The sequence below is a fragment of the Rutidosis leptorrhynchoides genome, chromosome 3 (assembly GCF_046630445.1).
Source record: "Rutidosis leptorrhynchoides isolate AG116_Rl617_1_P2 chromosome 3, CSIRO_AGI_Rlap_v1, whole genome shotgun sequence".
Taxonomy (NCBI): domain Eukaryota; kingdom Viridiplantae; phylum Streptophyta; class Magnoliopsida; order Asterales; family Asteraceae; genus Rutidosis; species Rutidosis leptorrhynchoides.
Window position 1 is genome coordinate 82,424,075 of NC_092335.1, and position 15,370 is coordinate 82,439,444.

Below are 15,370 nucleotides of genomic sequence, written 5' to 3' on the forward strand. Positions count from 1 at the left end.
GTTATATATTAAAATCAGTATTATTAATAGTATTATTTTCAATATATAACATATAGATATGAAGTTTGATAAATAAATTGTTATAGTATTATTATTGCTAATATTATTCTTTTCATTAAAAATATTAGTATTATTATAATTAATATTATTATTAATAATATTATGGTTACAAATTTTATAGTTATTATTAACTATATCAGTAATAATATTATTATTATTATTACCATTATATTATTATTATTTATAATATTAAAAGTATTATTATTATAGTTATAATTATTAATTAATAAAATTATTTATATATATAAATACAGATATATACATACAATATATAAATACATATATATATAGATATATAAAAACTATAAAAATAAATAAAAATATATATATAATGATACATATACAAATACGTATTATGAATCAGGTTCACATTTCTGTCATACTGTAAACAATTTTGTTTTATGTCCCTGAAATGGTTAAACATCCAAATCGATAGTACCATTTAGTTAAAAATAATAATCAAGCTTTATAATTTTTCTTATTCAATCTTTGTTCCTGTCTGCAATTGATACCAGGCGAATTCACAATACAACAAAATTAGTTGAGTGTCCAATCTACTTTTATTTTCTTCCTTTCTCTGTTCTTGTTCTCCTACTGCTCATGATTCTTCGTGTCTAATATTGTAGATATCAAATTCACAGAATTGTACGAATTTGTTAGCCATCGCTTTCCTTTTTTTTTTTTTTTGGTATTCTTATTCTTGATCGATTCTTCCTGTCGATCCCATATCACCACTACAGAAAACCTTCTTACAGCATCCATTGTATACTCACACTCTATATATTCCTTCTACAAAGCAATGAGAAGAAATCAAGCAGACAGATACAAAATTTGTTAGATATTAATCAGATAAAGGGATCGAATTCTGTTTCATATCACTATCAGAATTCATATTTTTCTTCCATTCGATCCTGCTCACGATTCTATAATCTATCGACTGTCCTTCCTTCCCTTGTTCAATATTCTTGGACGACTTCAATTAAACACTACAAAAAAATTTCAATCGAATTTTTGTTAGCTGTCAATAACAGTTAAAGCGTACGAATCTGTTTCAAGTCCCTATTTTCCTTATCTTCTTCTTCCTGCTCGAGATTCTTTGTCGACTATTGTCACTACACAACAATCGATCATATCAAATTTTATAAATTCAATTATTCGATTTACATTATTATAATCATTACGTATATACTATATTCATATATAAATATCGACATACTTACAGATAGGGAAAAACTACTCAAAACCATTAAATACACCCTTGTTGTCTTTTTACTTCCTTCATGAACCACCACCCCATCGCCACATCTGCGACTGCTACTGCGTTTTTCTTTTTCTCTATTTGCTTACCATCATCTAACACCCAAATGTTGTTTCTATTTTTCTGTCCGTCAAGAAACAACAAATTATTGCACTTCATTTTTCTATCCAAACTCCAACCTAAAACCCTCACCTGCTGATCCTATGTGGCTAATGAAGAATTTTAAGGATCGTTTAAATTTATAGTGGCAAGCACTTGTGGGCTCACGCAACTTGAATGGGAGAGAAAGTGATTTTTTTTTGATTGATTATGGTGTGGGACGGTTTAAGAGTGTATGGCTGACAAATTTAATCTTTAAGAAAGTGGCGTTCATTATTGTATTAAAGTGAAATGAATGATGAGAGTGAGGTGCATAATGAAATATGATAATTTGATGCATGAGGGACAGTTGGAAGATTTTTGGCCGAATACTTGCTATCCATTTTACCCCACTTTATTATTTTGGCCAAACACTTGTTATCTATTTTAACCACACTTGGGATATTAAAAAGACATAGTGGAGATGCACTACAAAAAGAGATTCAGTTTAAAAGTTAAACCAAACACCTCTAGGAACTGTTTGCCATCGTGTTTTAATAAAGAAACCGAGTTAATTGGGGCTACGTTAATAGAATAAGGATTTGTTGGGAATTTTTCTTAGCCTTCCACGTAATTAGAACAAGAAGCCGAGATTGTTTGGCAAATTTTGCTTGGTCTTCCTTTTGCATGTTGTGGCCGACAACTAGTACAACACGTTTTATTTTTTTTTTTGTTTTTGACGGTCGAACTCAGGGGAAAAGCAGACAGGCCGAATTTATTCTTGCTCCATTGGATTATCAAATTATAACTGGATTTATTAAATTGATAAATGGGTTTTACATGTTGGGCCGAATTCACTTAATCTCTTTTGGGCTGGAAGAAGCTCAGTTCGTTTAAGGAAGAATGGGAAAGAAAACAGATAGAATAGCGATATAAATTTTTGGGGCGATATTAATTCAGAAAAACATGCATGGAGGGATGGTTTGAGGGTATTGTGGGTGAGCGAGAGGTCTTGGGTTCGAGCCTGGGCAAGGGTAGTCATTTTTTTGGAGCCTTTTCTTGAGAGGTAGTTGTTGTTGTTGTTGTTGTTGTTGTTGTTGTTGTTGTTGTTATTATTATTATTATTATTATTATTATTATTAATCATTGTTATTAGGGATAAGTTAATTATTATTGTTACCATCATTAACACAATTAAATATTATTATCATTATTGTTATTACTAAATATTATCATTAGTAATAAAGTTATTATTATTATTATTATTATTATTAAGTAAATCATTATTTTCAAAATTATTATTTTAACAAATAAATATTTTGTATATAAATATACTTATTACATATACCATAACTATATTATTAATACATATACATTATATATTAAATCTAATAACATTGTTTACATAAATATTTACATACAACAAATTTTTGATTTAACAATATAATACTAATTATATAGATATATATGTATTAGTATAACTATATGTATAAATATTAAAATACAAAATAAATATATATATAACCTTTGAAATAACAAATATATTACTAAATATACATAAACTAGTTTGATTATTATTACATGTTAATTATATGTGTTAATATATATACTTGATATAGGTTCGTGAATCCGAGGTCAACCCTGCACTGTTCAGTTCCGTAGTATGTATATTTTTACTACAAAATATCGTATAGTCATTTTTTTGGAGCCTTTTCTTGAGAGGTAGTTGTTGTTGTTGTTGTTGTTGTTGTTGTTGTTGTTGTTGTTGTTGTTGTTGTTGTTGTTATTATTATTATTATTATTATTATTATTATTATTAATCATTGTTATTAGGGATAAGTTAATTATTATTGTTACCATCATTAACACAATTAAATATTATTATCATTATTGTTATTACTAAATATTATCATTAGTAATAAAGTTATTATTATTATTATTATTATTATTATTAAGTAAATCATTATTTTCAAAATTATTATTTTAACAAATAAATATTTTGTATATAAATATACTTATTACATATACCATAACTATATTATTAATACATATACATTATATATTAAATCTAATAACATTGTTTACATAAATATTTACATACAACAAATTTTTGATTTAACAATATAATACTAATTATATAGATATATATGTATTAGTATAACTATATGTATAAATATTAAAATACAAAATAAATATATATATAACCTTTGAAATAACAAATATATTACTAAATATACATAAACTAGTTTGATTATTATTACATGTTAATTATATGTGTTAATATATATACTTGATATAGGTTCGTGAATCCGAGGTCAACCCTGCACTGTTCAGTTCCGTAGTATGTATATTTTTACTACAAAATATCGTATAGTGAGTTCATTTGATTCCCTTTTACTCTTTACATTATTGGGACTGAGAATACATGTGCTACTTTATAACTGATTTACAACTGTTTTATTCAATGCTTTTACAATCTATATTTTTGGAATACATGATATGCTTTGATAAATGTTTGACGAGATAGAGACAAGCAAAACATTCCTCGAATGAATTATTATACAGACAGAAGTTCTGTTGATTATTATTGAATTAGGTGGACATGATGATTGCCACCAATTGATGTGAATATTTTCCCCCGATTATTATTGCTTGGTAACCTAAGAATTAGAATCGGGTATGGCCCTAATTCACACGAATCCTAAAGGTAGCTACCAGGTTTAACACCCTCACCTAGAATATTCACTAAACGGAAGAGCTAGTGGGCGTGGTGTTTAGTACTTCGAAGTTTATATATTATACAGACGAGATGTTCTGTTTTGGGGATATTATTGATGCGCATAATATGTTAAGTTCGGTTACCATGTTGAGCAATGAAATCGAAATGAATGTTATGTATCGATAGAATAATTTTTATACACAGGTTATGTGTATTAGTTTTTTGCACGAGATATGTGCACGATTATTTAAAAATCACGAGGAACCTACGGGGGAGAAAAGGATACGAACCTACTCTGCTAAGCATTATGAAAAATGGTTTTGTACACGAGATAGGTGTACTGTATTTAAATCTTGTGGTCTATCAAAATGATGAATTTTACTATTTATGATAAATCTATGAACTCACTAACCTTTTGGTTGAAACTTGAAAGCATGTTTATTCTCAGGTATGAAAGAAAACTTCCGCTGTGCATTTGCTCATTTAGAGATATTACTTGGAGTCATTCATGACATATTTCAAAAGACGTTGCATTCGAGTCATTGAGTTCATCAAGAATATTATTAAGTCATTGATAGCTTGATATATTATGAAATGGTATGCATGCCTGTCAACTTTCGATGTAATGAAAGTTTGTCTTTTAAAAACGAATGCAATGTTTGTAAAATGTATCATATAGAGGTCAAATACCTCGCGATGTAACCAAATGTAATGTATTCGTCCAGATGGATTAGGACGGGTCGTCTCACTCTATATGATACGTTTTGTAAACATTGCATTCTTTTAAAAAGATACACCATAAATGAATATTTAAATTCAAGGTTTTCGACATCTGATGATTTCTACATATAGACAATCACCGTAAATAATATTTTACAATAATACGTCCGTTGACAATGCAATCAAAATAACATACATGGTGATGATTTTGTGAATGCAAAGTTTTTCTCGAATAAAGCATGTACGACTCCATGCACTTAGTTTGTATAACGTATAAGCAAACAGCGGAAGACTTCTAGGGACCTGAGAATAAATATGCTAAAAAATGTCAACACAAAGGTTGCTGAGTTCATGGTTTTAATATTGCTCATAATCTGTATATAAAGGTGGACCACAAGATTTCAGTAGTTTAATCCAAAACATTTATCAAAATATTCTACGAAATTGAGCACTCAGGTAACTAAACTTAACATATATATAATAAGTACCCCTGTTTTAACATACATGCAACCAACATGTACAATACACGCAAACCAACGTGTACTAAACTCAAATAGCATACGTCCGTTTTATAGTTCAGGCTAGGGTCTTTATACCTGGAACGGACGGGGATGTCAAGCCCTATGGATCCATATACAACTATTCATGCCCACCAATTCTTATAACCGGCAGCTACTAGTTACCAAAGCTAAGGGATTTTCGGTTCAAACTCAGTGTAGAATTAAGTATGTACTTGTGCCCATTGCGTATAAAATAAAGTGCATGTATTCTCAGCTCAAAAATATTTAAAGCATTTAAAAAGGGATCTATAAACTCACATTCCAATATTGTGGTTCAATATTGTAGGCAAAATATGTAGATACAATGACAACGACGAATGCATGGTTGGTCTCGGATTCACGAACAATACCCCCGAACTATACCCATAATTTCCTTAGCTAAAACCCACTTGAAACTTGTTTTGAAAATTACTCGAGCATAACTCAGTCGTAGTATTTTATGTATACTACTAATACTTAATTTGAATATTACACTAGAATTATTACGGAATAAAAATATATGAAATAAATATATATGTAAATATATGTGTGTGTGTTTTTCTCCGATCGATCGATCGATATATATATATATATATATATATATATATATATATATATATATATATATATATAATAAATATAATAATATAATAATATAATAATATAATAAAGTAATAATATAATAATGAAATAGTAATATAATAATAAAAGGAATCAAACGTGTAAATTAACTTAGCTGCCTCTATTTTGTTAGTTTATGCCGACAGTTTTTTACGGACCAGTATTGCTAATAATTGAAGGGTAAAAGTATAAATAAAAAAAAATTCCACTTTTTATAATTGAATACATATATTTAGTTTGGTCTTAAGCTTTATAAATATAGTTGTAAAAGGTCCATTTATTTATAAAATTACTATATACGTTCGATGTAGAGTGTACGTACTAGTCTGCTGATCATTCCGTGCCACCATAAATCACGGAATTCATTTAATTCAATCGAATGAAAGAATTTTAATATTTTAAAAAAATCTTATTTATTAAATATACTTTAGGGGTATTTTATGTAACTTATAATTAATAATTTCTATCATGTCACTTTCATGTGAATAGTAAATTAATTAATTTCGTTTCATTTACTATTCACATGAATAGTAAATGAAATAATTTCAATTCAACTATTTTAAGTTACGTTGTTATACGTTGTGCTTTACAACTTGTACATCTTTGATTTAACTTCGTGTCTTCTTAAAAATTAAAAAAATACATCATAAAAATAAAACGATTTAATACGTAAAATTTTTAATTTGAAATTGCATCACTCAATAGTAAATTTTTATCATTTCGTATATAAATATTATTCGCATGATTCCGTATATATTGAAAACTCTTATGTTTATTACAATATGTATATAATACTTTGTGAAAATAATTAATAAGATATTAAATTCTTATGTTTTCAAGTTAGATGTATATATATATATATATATATATATATATATATATATATATATATATATATATATATATATATATATATATATATATATATATATATATATATATATATATATATAATACATGTTATGACGTTCGTGAATCGTCGGACAAACATAGTGGTCAACCGTTATATAAAAACCCATTTTCAAAAGTTTTAAAACTTGTCAAAATTAATTGCTTATCATGTCGGAATAGTGTTATCATGTGAAGATTAAGTTTAAATTTAGTCAGAAATTTCCGGATCGTCACAATTAAAGAGGATCTTATTAAAGCCCGGGATTGGTTTTGGTTCAATTTCGAAATATCTAAGGGTTGTAATGCCTCTTTTTTCACACTAATATCTAAGAAAGTCAACCCAATCGGATTTAATGAATATCGTCCAATATGTTTAATCGGAAGCTATTATAAAATTCTCACCAAGATCTTATCCAATCGCCTCTCTAAAATTATCCACAAAATAATCGGTATTGAACAAACCGCTTTCTTAAAAGGTAGAAACATCATCGATAGTGTCTTAATTGCAAATGAAATAATGACGAACTCAAAAGGAAAAAACGAAAGGGCCTCATATTCAAAGTTGATTTCGAAAAGGCATTCGATTGCATCGAATGAGACATTCTTTTCGACACCATGAAATGTATGGGATTCGGCCCTAAATGGATCAACTTTATCTGAGCTTGTCTCTCCTCATCTTCCATCTCCATACTCATCAATGGGTCCCCGACCATGGAATATTCTCCCGGTAGGGGTATCCGTGAAAGAGATCCAATATCTCCCTTCCTCTTCATCATTGCGGCTGAAGGCCTCAACATCCTCGCAAAACGTGCAATCGCAAACGACCAATTTTGCGGTATTTGTGTTGGCCACGACAAGATTGTGGTATCCCATCTCCAATATGCAGATAATACAATCTTTTTCGGCGAATGGAGTAATCGTAATGCAAAAAATATCTCTGAACTATTAAAATGCTTCGAAAACATATCCGGTCTAAAAGTAAATCTTTAAATAAGCAACTTATATGGAATCGGGGTTACAAAAAACGATGTTGAGGAAATGACTAACTATATTGATTGCTCGGCAGGCTCAACCCCATTCACTTATCTTGGACTACCCATCGGTGTCCCTTCTACAAAAGCTTCCTCTTGGCAACAAATCATTGAAAAATTCGACAAAACGACTCTATGATTGGAAGGCAAAATCCATGTCTTACGGCTGACGACTAACTTTAATTAAATCAGTTCTCTCCAGTATCCAATTATACTACGTTTCCTTATTCTATGCACCCATAAAAATAATCAATACACTTGAAAACAAAAAGAAGAAAATTTTTCTGGGGCGGGTCGGATACGGACAATAAAATCAATTGGATTAAATGGGAACGTATTCTTTTACCATATGATAAAGGTGGGTTGAACATCGGGTCTTTAATTTGCAAAATCATATCCCTACTATGCAAATGGTGGTGGAGATTAAAAAAAAAATGCACTATGGGTTAAAATCATATCGAGCATATACGGGGATGGGGAGGGGTTTGTACTAACATTTTTTCTAGAAATGTTTCAGGTTGCATAATTTGGAATGAAATAATCAAGGCCGGAAAAATTGTGGATAACCTTGGAGCTAACTTCACCAACTTGATAATCAAAAACATCGGAAACAGAAACAACACCAAATTCTGGCATGATAACGGTGCGGAACAGAAAATTTAGCACTCAATTCTGAAGGCTTTTTATGCTTGAAACCAACAAAATCTCTTCGGTATCGGATTGCCTCAGAATAAACAACTCGTCTACATTTGACTCATGGAATTGGTCCCGAACACCTAATGGTTGCGTACTCAATGAACTAACGGATTTAAATAACCTTCTAGCATCCATTAGCCTCTCTGATAAACAAAACACTTGGAAATGGAACTTAGACCAATTCGGCATCTTCACAACAAAAGCTCTAGCATCCATACTCGACAATTTAAAACTTGACTGAAATGACCCGTTCATACCGATTATAAATGATTCACAATAGTTGATTTCATTGCGAGGTACTTGACCTCTATATGATACATTTTACAAACATTGCATTCGTTTTTAAAAGACAAACTTTCTTTACATCGAAAGTTGATAGACATGCATACCATTTCATAATATATCAAACTATCAACGACTTAATAACAATCTTGATGAACTCAATGACTTGAATGCAACGTCTTTTGAAATATGTCATGAATGACTCCAATTAATATCTTTAAAATGAGCAAATGCACAGCGGAAGGTTCTTTCATACCTGAGAATAAACATGCTTTAAAGTGTCAACCAAAAGGTTGGTGAGTTCATAGGTTTATCATAACAATCATTTCAATAATTTTAATAGACCACAAGATTTTCATTTTTCATAAACAATCTGTGCAGGTCTGCTCACTGCTATAAAATCATTCATATGGATTGAACACCTGGTAACCGAAATTAACAAAATGCATCTAGAATATCCCCAAACATATAAACATCGAAGTACTAAAGCAGTTCAAATTCTCTGACTGGGGCGTGTCAAAGCCCGTAGATCTATCTTTAGGGTTCGCGTCAATTGGTGGCAATTATAATAAACACCAATTCTTAGGCTACCAAGTTCAACAAGGGCGATATCCGGTATAACAATTCAACCATAGAATGTAGTTTCGATTATTTGTGTCTATTTCGTAAAACATTTATAAAAGCAGTGCATGTATTCTCGGTCCCAAAAATATATATTCCAAAAGCATTTAAAAAGAGAGCAAATGAAACTCACAATACGATATTTTGTAGTAAACATGCATACGACGGAACTGAACAATGCATGGTTGGCCTCGGATTCACAAACCTATATCATTTATATATGTTAACTCATGTAATCATAATCGAATAAGTTATATATTAATATTAGTAATATATTATTTCAATTGTCATATATATATATATATATATATATATATATATATATATATATATATATATATATATATATATATATATATATATATATATATATATATATATATATATAGAAATATATATACTTTTATATATGTTTCATATAAGTATTTTTAAATAACAAATTTTATTGTAATAATAATAATAATATTAATAGTAATATTGATAATAATAATAATAATAATAATAATAATAATAATAATAATAATAATAATAATATAGTTATTATAATAATAGTTATGATACTTGTAATTATAAAAAATATAGTAATATTCAAAAATAATAATAATAATAATAATAATAAATGATAATTCTAATAATAATAATAATGATATTTTTAATAATAAAAATGATAATTTTAATAAAAATGTTAATTTCAATAATAATACTAATGTTAATAAAAATGATAGATTTAAAAATAATGATACTTTTAGTAATAATGATAATAATAATATTGATAATAATAATAATTATAAAAATAATCATTTTACTACTAATGATAAAGTTAATAATAATACTTAAGTTAACAAAATAATAATAATAATAATTTTGAAAAATAATACTTAATACTACTTATATTACTAATCATAATAATAACAACAATAATAATACTAATAACAATAATACTTATATAATAATAATAATAATAATAATAATAATAATAATAATAATAATAATAATAATAATAATAATAATAATAATAATAAAAGTAATACTAATAATAAATAGGAATTCTACCTCAAAAATAAAATGGCTTAAAAATAATGCCACAGAACGGGCTCGAACCCGCGACCTCTCGCTCACCCACAACACGCATCCAAACCATTACACTGTCCATGTTTTTCTGTAACAACCCTCCCATTAAATCCTTTTAACCCGTAGTATTCTGCTTCTTTCTTCTTCTTCTTATAAAACCCAACCATTATTATCGTCGTTAATATAAATGCACCATCATTAAAATTTAATCATTTTTATCATAGGATACATAGTCCAATATCCTTATTAATATTACGGATAGTAGTCTAATCCCACTATGGTTTAATTGACCCTATTGTATTAATTGACTCAGTTAGTTTAATCAACAAGTTAAAAAAATATTTTGGTTCCTTTTTATTTTTTCCAACCGACAAGCTAAAACCAAAAGTCCATATATATAGATATCTTTCACTTTTTAAAACAATAGAATATAAGTATAAAAATAAAGTATCGACCACTTTAGCAAGTGGGTTTCATTTATATATAATTTTTTTTTAAATGACGAATGGAAAGAAACAAGTAGTAGCGTATAGTAACAAAGTGGGGTTTCGGCTTTTATCATTCTTTTCGTTAACCGTTATAGACGATTTCAAATAGTAACAAAATAGTAACATTTGTTACATGGGTTAGATGGGTTTGGGTTTTGGTCTTGGCAACAGGAAAACAGGAGACGATAGTAGTTTCATGGGTGGTTTCAATAGTGATGGCTGTGGTTTCATGGAGGTGGTGGTTTACGGTTGGTTTAATTCACTTAAGATGGTGAGGGTGGTGATTGTTTGAAAGTGGTAAATAAAAGAAACGAGTGGCACAAGTGGGTTTGATCGATGATGGGAGGTGGTTTAGTGGTGGTGGGTTTATAGAGTTTTGGTGGATGAAGGTGATGATGGTTGAAGATGGCGGTGTATGGTGATGGTGGCCGATGGTTAGCTGCAACCGAAAAGTGGTGTTGGTTCTCTCAAAAAAATAAAAATAAAAAAATAAACGTAAACAGAAGTAGCATGCAAGTAGTTTAAGTGTAACACCATAGAATAAATGTGTATAATAAGTTTATGGGTTTGGTTGAGCTGTAACACTGTATTGTTGTGTGTAGTTATTCGAATGAAACAAGAAACGTAAGCAGTGAGTTTGATCTTATAATAACTCAAGTGTATATATATTAATAATAATAATATTATAATATTAATATTAATAATAATTAAGTAACAAAAATCAAAATTAAACGTGAGAATTTTTAAAGAACAGTTTAGCAGCCACAATAGTAGTTTATAAGGGGTAGTATTTCGTATTCCGTCGTTAAACAGTGACGGAGAAAAGTCTTCAGAAAAATCCCATATTTTTAAATTAAATTCGTTTATTTATTTTGGTCATTATGGTATAAAATTCAGTCATTAACTATTAAATAAAAATTACATTAATTATTCACTCCCAACCCCAAGTAAAATATAAAAAGTTTTAGAATTCAACAAATAGTTCCTGAATACATTTTTAATAAGCCTATAATTTATAAAACTCATTTTCGAATCACCGTTTATTTTAAAATCATATATGTTGTTTTTAACTCATTTAATATCACTAGGAACGTCAATTGAATATTACAATCATTTAATATTTATTTTTAATATACTTTATTTATATATATAGATATATTGTAGATAATAATTATTATAATATCATATTTTTATTTTTTTTATTTTAATAACAACAACATATAATACTTCAAATTATATTTCCAAATTATTATTTATATATATATATACATTTATACATAAATATCTATTTACAATTAATTGTTCGTGAATCGTCGGGAATAGTCGAAGGTCAATTGAACAGTTCAAAAATTTTCGAGACTGAATATTACAGACTTTGCTTATCGTATCGAAATCATATAGAGATAAGTTTAAATTTGGTCGGAAATTTTCGGGTCATCACAGTACCTACCCGTTAAAGAAATTTCGTCCCGAAATTTGAGTGGGGTCATCATGGCTAACAATAAAAATGTTTTCATGACAATTATGAGTTGATAAATAGAGTTTTATCATTATTGAGTAATATGGATAAAATATTTCGATTATTCGAAGAGTACGAATGAAGCTATCATAAAAGAATGAGAATGAGTAAATGCAGGTTCGTCTTAACCAGTGACGTAGTCACGATTGATTTTCGGAATTCAAGGAATTTAAAGAAAATCTTCTAAATCTAAAAGATTTGATTCTTCAGCGAATAAGGAAATTAGGGTCTCTTTAATTAAATGCTGTCATCTGTCTCGATTATTACGTCTGATTTTTCCTTTATAAGTTAAACCCTTCCGTTTTATTATTCTCATCATTCTTATACTTTCTTTCTTAGTTCCTACATCCAAAAGATTTGTGAAAATACTTAATCCCGTTCTAATCCTTGATATTTTCCTAATTATTATTCCTGTCCTCCTTCTTTTCAATCTTCCACTAGAAAAATCTGTTTACTTTTACTATTACCTTGGGGTGATACTATTCTTAATTCTACCATGTCCTTATATTGCTATTCGTATTAATATCCACGGTTTGTAACCTCAGTGTTGTTATTGGGCTTTATATTTTCTCTTATATTTTGGAGCTCTTTGCCTTTTTATTCTCTTCTCGACCTCTAGTAAAGCGAGTAATGGTCCAGTGTTCGTAATTATGGAGTTTCGAATGAACTTCATGTTCTAAATAAGAAAGAACATAATAGCACGATTTGATTTGTCAAATTACCTGAATCACTGAGAATAGAACTATCAAGAATATACTTTCTTGATATGTTCAGAAGTTAAGCAGAATGAAAGAGTTATGTAATATGGCACGTGATGATGTTATGAACTGTGAATCATCACGTTCCATTAGAAACTCAGCATGACTTACTATAATATAATCACGTTGATCAAGTGTCATTATATTATACTAACTCATGCTTCAGTTCCCAACACTACTTCAATAATATTCATATTTTAAATTCGAATATTTCAGAATTTAGAAACTAAAATAGTTTCCTTTCTGATGTAACACTGATATCGCAAAGAGATAAATGATTTCAGATAAAAATAGTTATGAAAATATCTTCAGAAATATGGAGGATATTTATAATGAAAGATACGATGATATCTTAGAATTTCTAATATCGATGGATGATGATGAAGATTTGTACATAAAAGCGTAGAGTCAGGAACAATGTATTCATTAGTAATTTCAGCAGATACTGAATCATTTGGATTCTTTGTAGGCAGATTTAGTCTTTGTGATTTGTCCTCAGCCTCTTTCATAGTTTGCTCAATCTGTTTTTCAGTACCAAATTTTCTTTTGAGCTTTGCCAACATACTATTCTTTATCATCACTTTCAACTGTTAAGGTCGTTTACAGTTTTTGCTGTTGTATTCAGCTTTTTCAGAATTTGGAGTCTTGATTCGTAGACCGGGTGCTTCTCATAGTTTCAGGATGGAAGATCATAATTCTAAGAGATAAATGTTATTTGTATATCTGTTGATGTAGACATGCTGCGAGTTTTCAAAGTACTGCTTGTTGATTTTCTGGTAATTGGTATGGTAATTCTCGTTATAAGATGATAGGGTTTTTCTGAACATTTATAATGGTTTTTCGGAACGTCGAAGGTCAAGGAAGTTGCTGGTAAGTTTTAATACTAATGTGGTGGAATATAAACGGTTCCTTGACAACGATAACGAAAGGTGAACTTATATAACAAGGTTATAATAAGGCTTATTCAAATGAAAGTCGGAGTTGACTTGCTGGAGCTGTGACAAAATTGGCTATTTTGAAAAGTGATTGCAAGGTTATTTTCGATAGTAACAGCGCCAAAGGAGCTAGCACAGATACGTGTTAAATGTTTACTCAGGTTCTAAGTGTTTTCAGGTGCATAACTATATGTATCCATCTTTTCTTCCGTAGATGAAGTGCGGTTGGTTCCTCCTCTCGATTGAGGTGTTTTCAAGACTCATAATGAAGTGACTCGTCCTAATCCATCTGGACGAATACATTATATTTGGTTACATCGCGAGGTATTTGACCTCTATATGATACATTTTACAAACATTGCATTCGTTTTTAAAAGACAAATTTTCTTTACATCGAAAGTTGACGGCAAGCATACGATTTTATAATATATCTAACTATAATTGACTTAATAATAATCTTGATGAACTCAATGACTCGAATACAACGTCTTTTGAAATATGTCATGAATGACTCCAAGTAATATCTTTAAAATGAGCAATTGCATAACAGAAGACTTCTTTCATAACTGAGAATAAACATGCTTTAAAGTGTCAACCAAAAGGTTGGTGAGTTCATTAGTTTAACATAAATAATCATTTCCATCATTTTAATAGACCACAAGATTTTCATTTCTCATAAATATACGTCCCATGCATAGAGACAAAAATAATCATTCATATGGATTGAACACCTGGTAACCAACATTAACAAGATGCATATAGAATATCCCAATCATTCCGGGACACCCATCGGACATGATAAAATTGAAGTACTAAAGCATTCCAAATTCCAGAATGGGGATTGTTGGGCCCAATAGATCTATCTTTAGGATTCGCGTCAATTAGTAGACCGGTTTACTAATTCTTAGGTTACCAAGCAAAAGGGGCATATTCGGCTTCGATCATTCACTCATATAATGTAGTTTCAATTACTTATGTCTATTTCGTAAAACATTAATAAAAATTGTGCATGTATTCTCAGCCCAAAAATATAAAAGGTAAAAAGGTAAATGAAACTCACCAAATGTTTTTTGTAGTAAAAAT

General features: G+C 29.0%; 1 pseudogene; it reads right to left on the reverse strand.

Moving 5' to 3' along the window:
• The window catches only part of LOC139900142 (protein JINGUBANG-like), a 93,327-nt pseudogene extending 85,476 nt beyond the window's left edge, over positions 1-7,851 (reverse strand).
• Between the last annotated feature and the right edge of the window lie 7,519 nt (positions 7,852-15,370).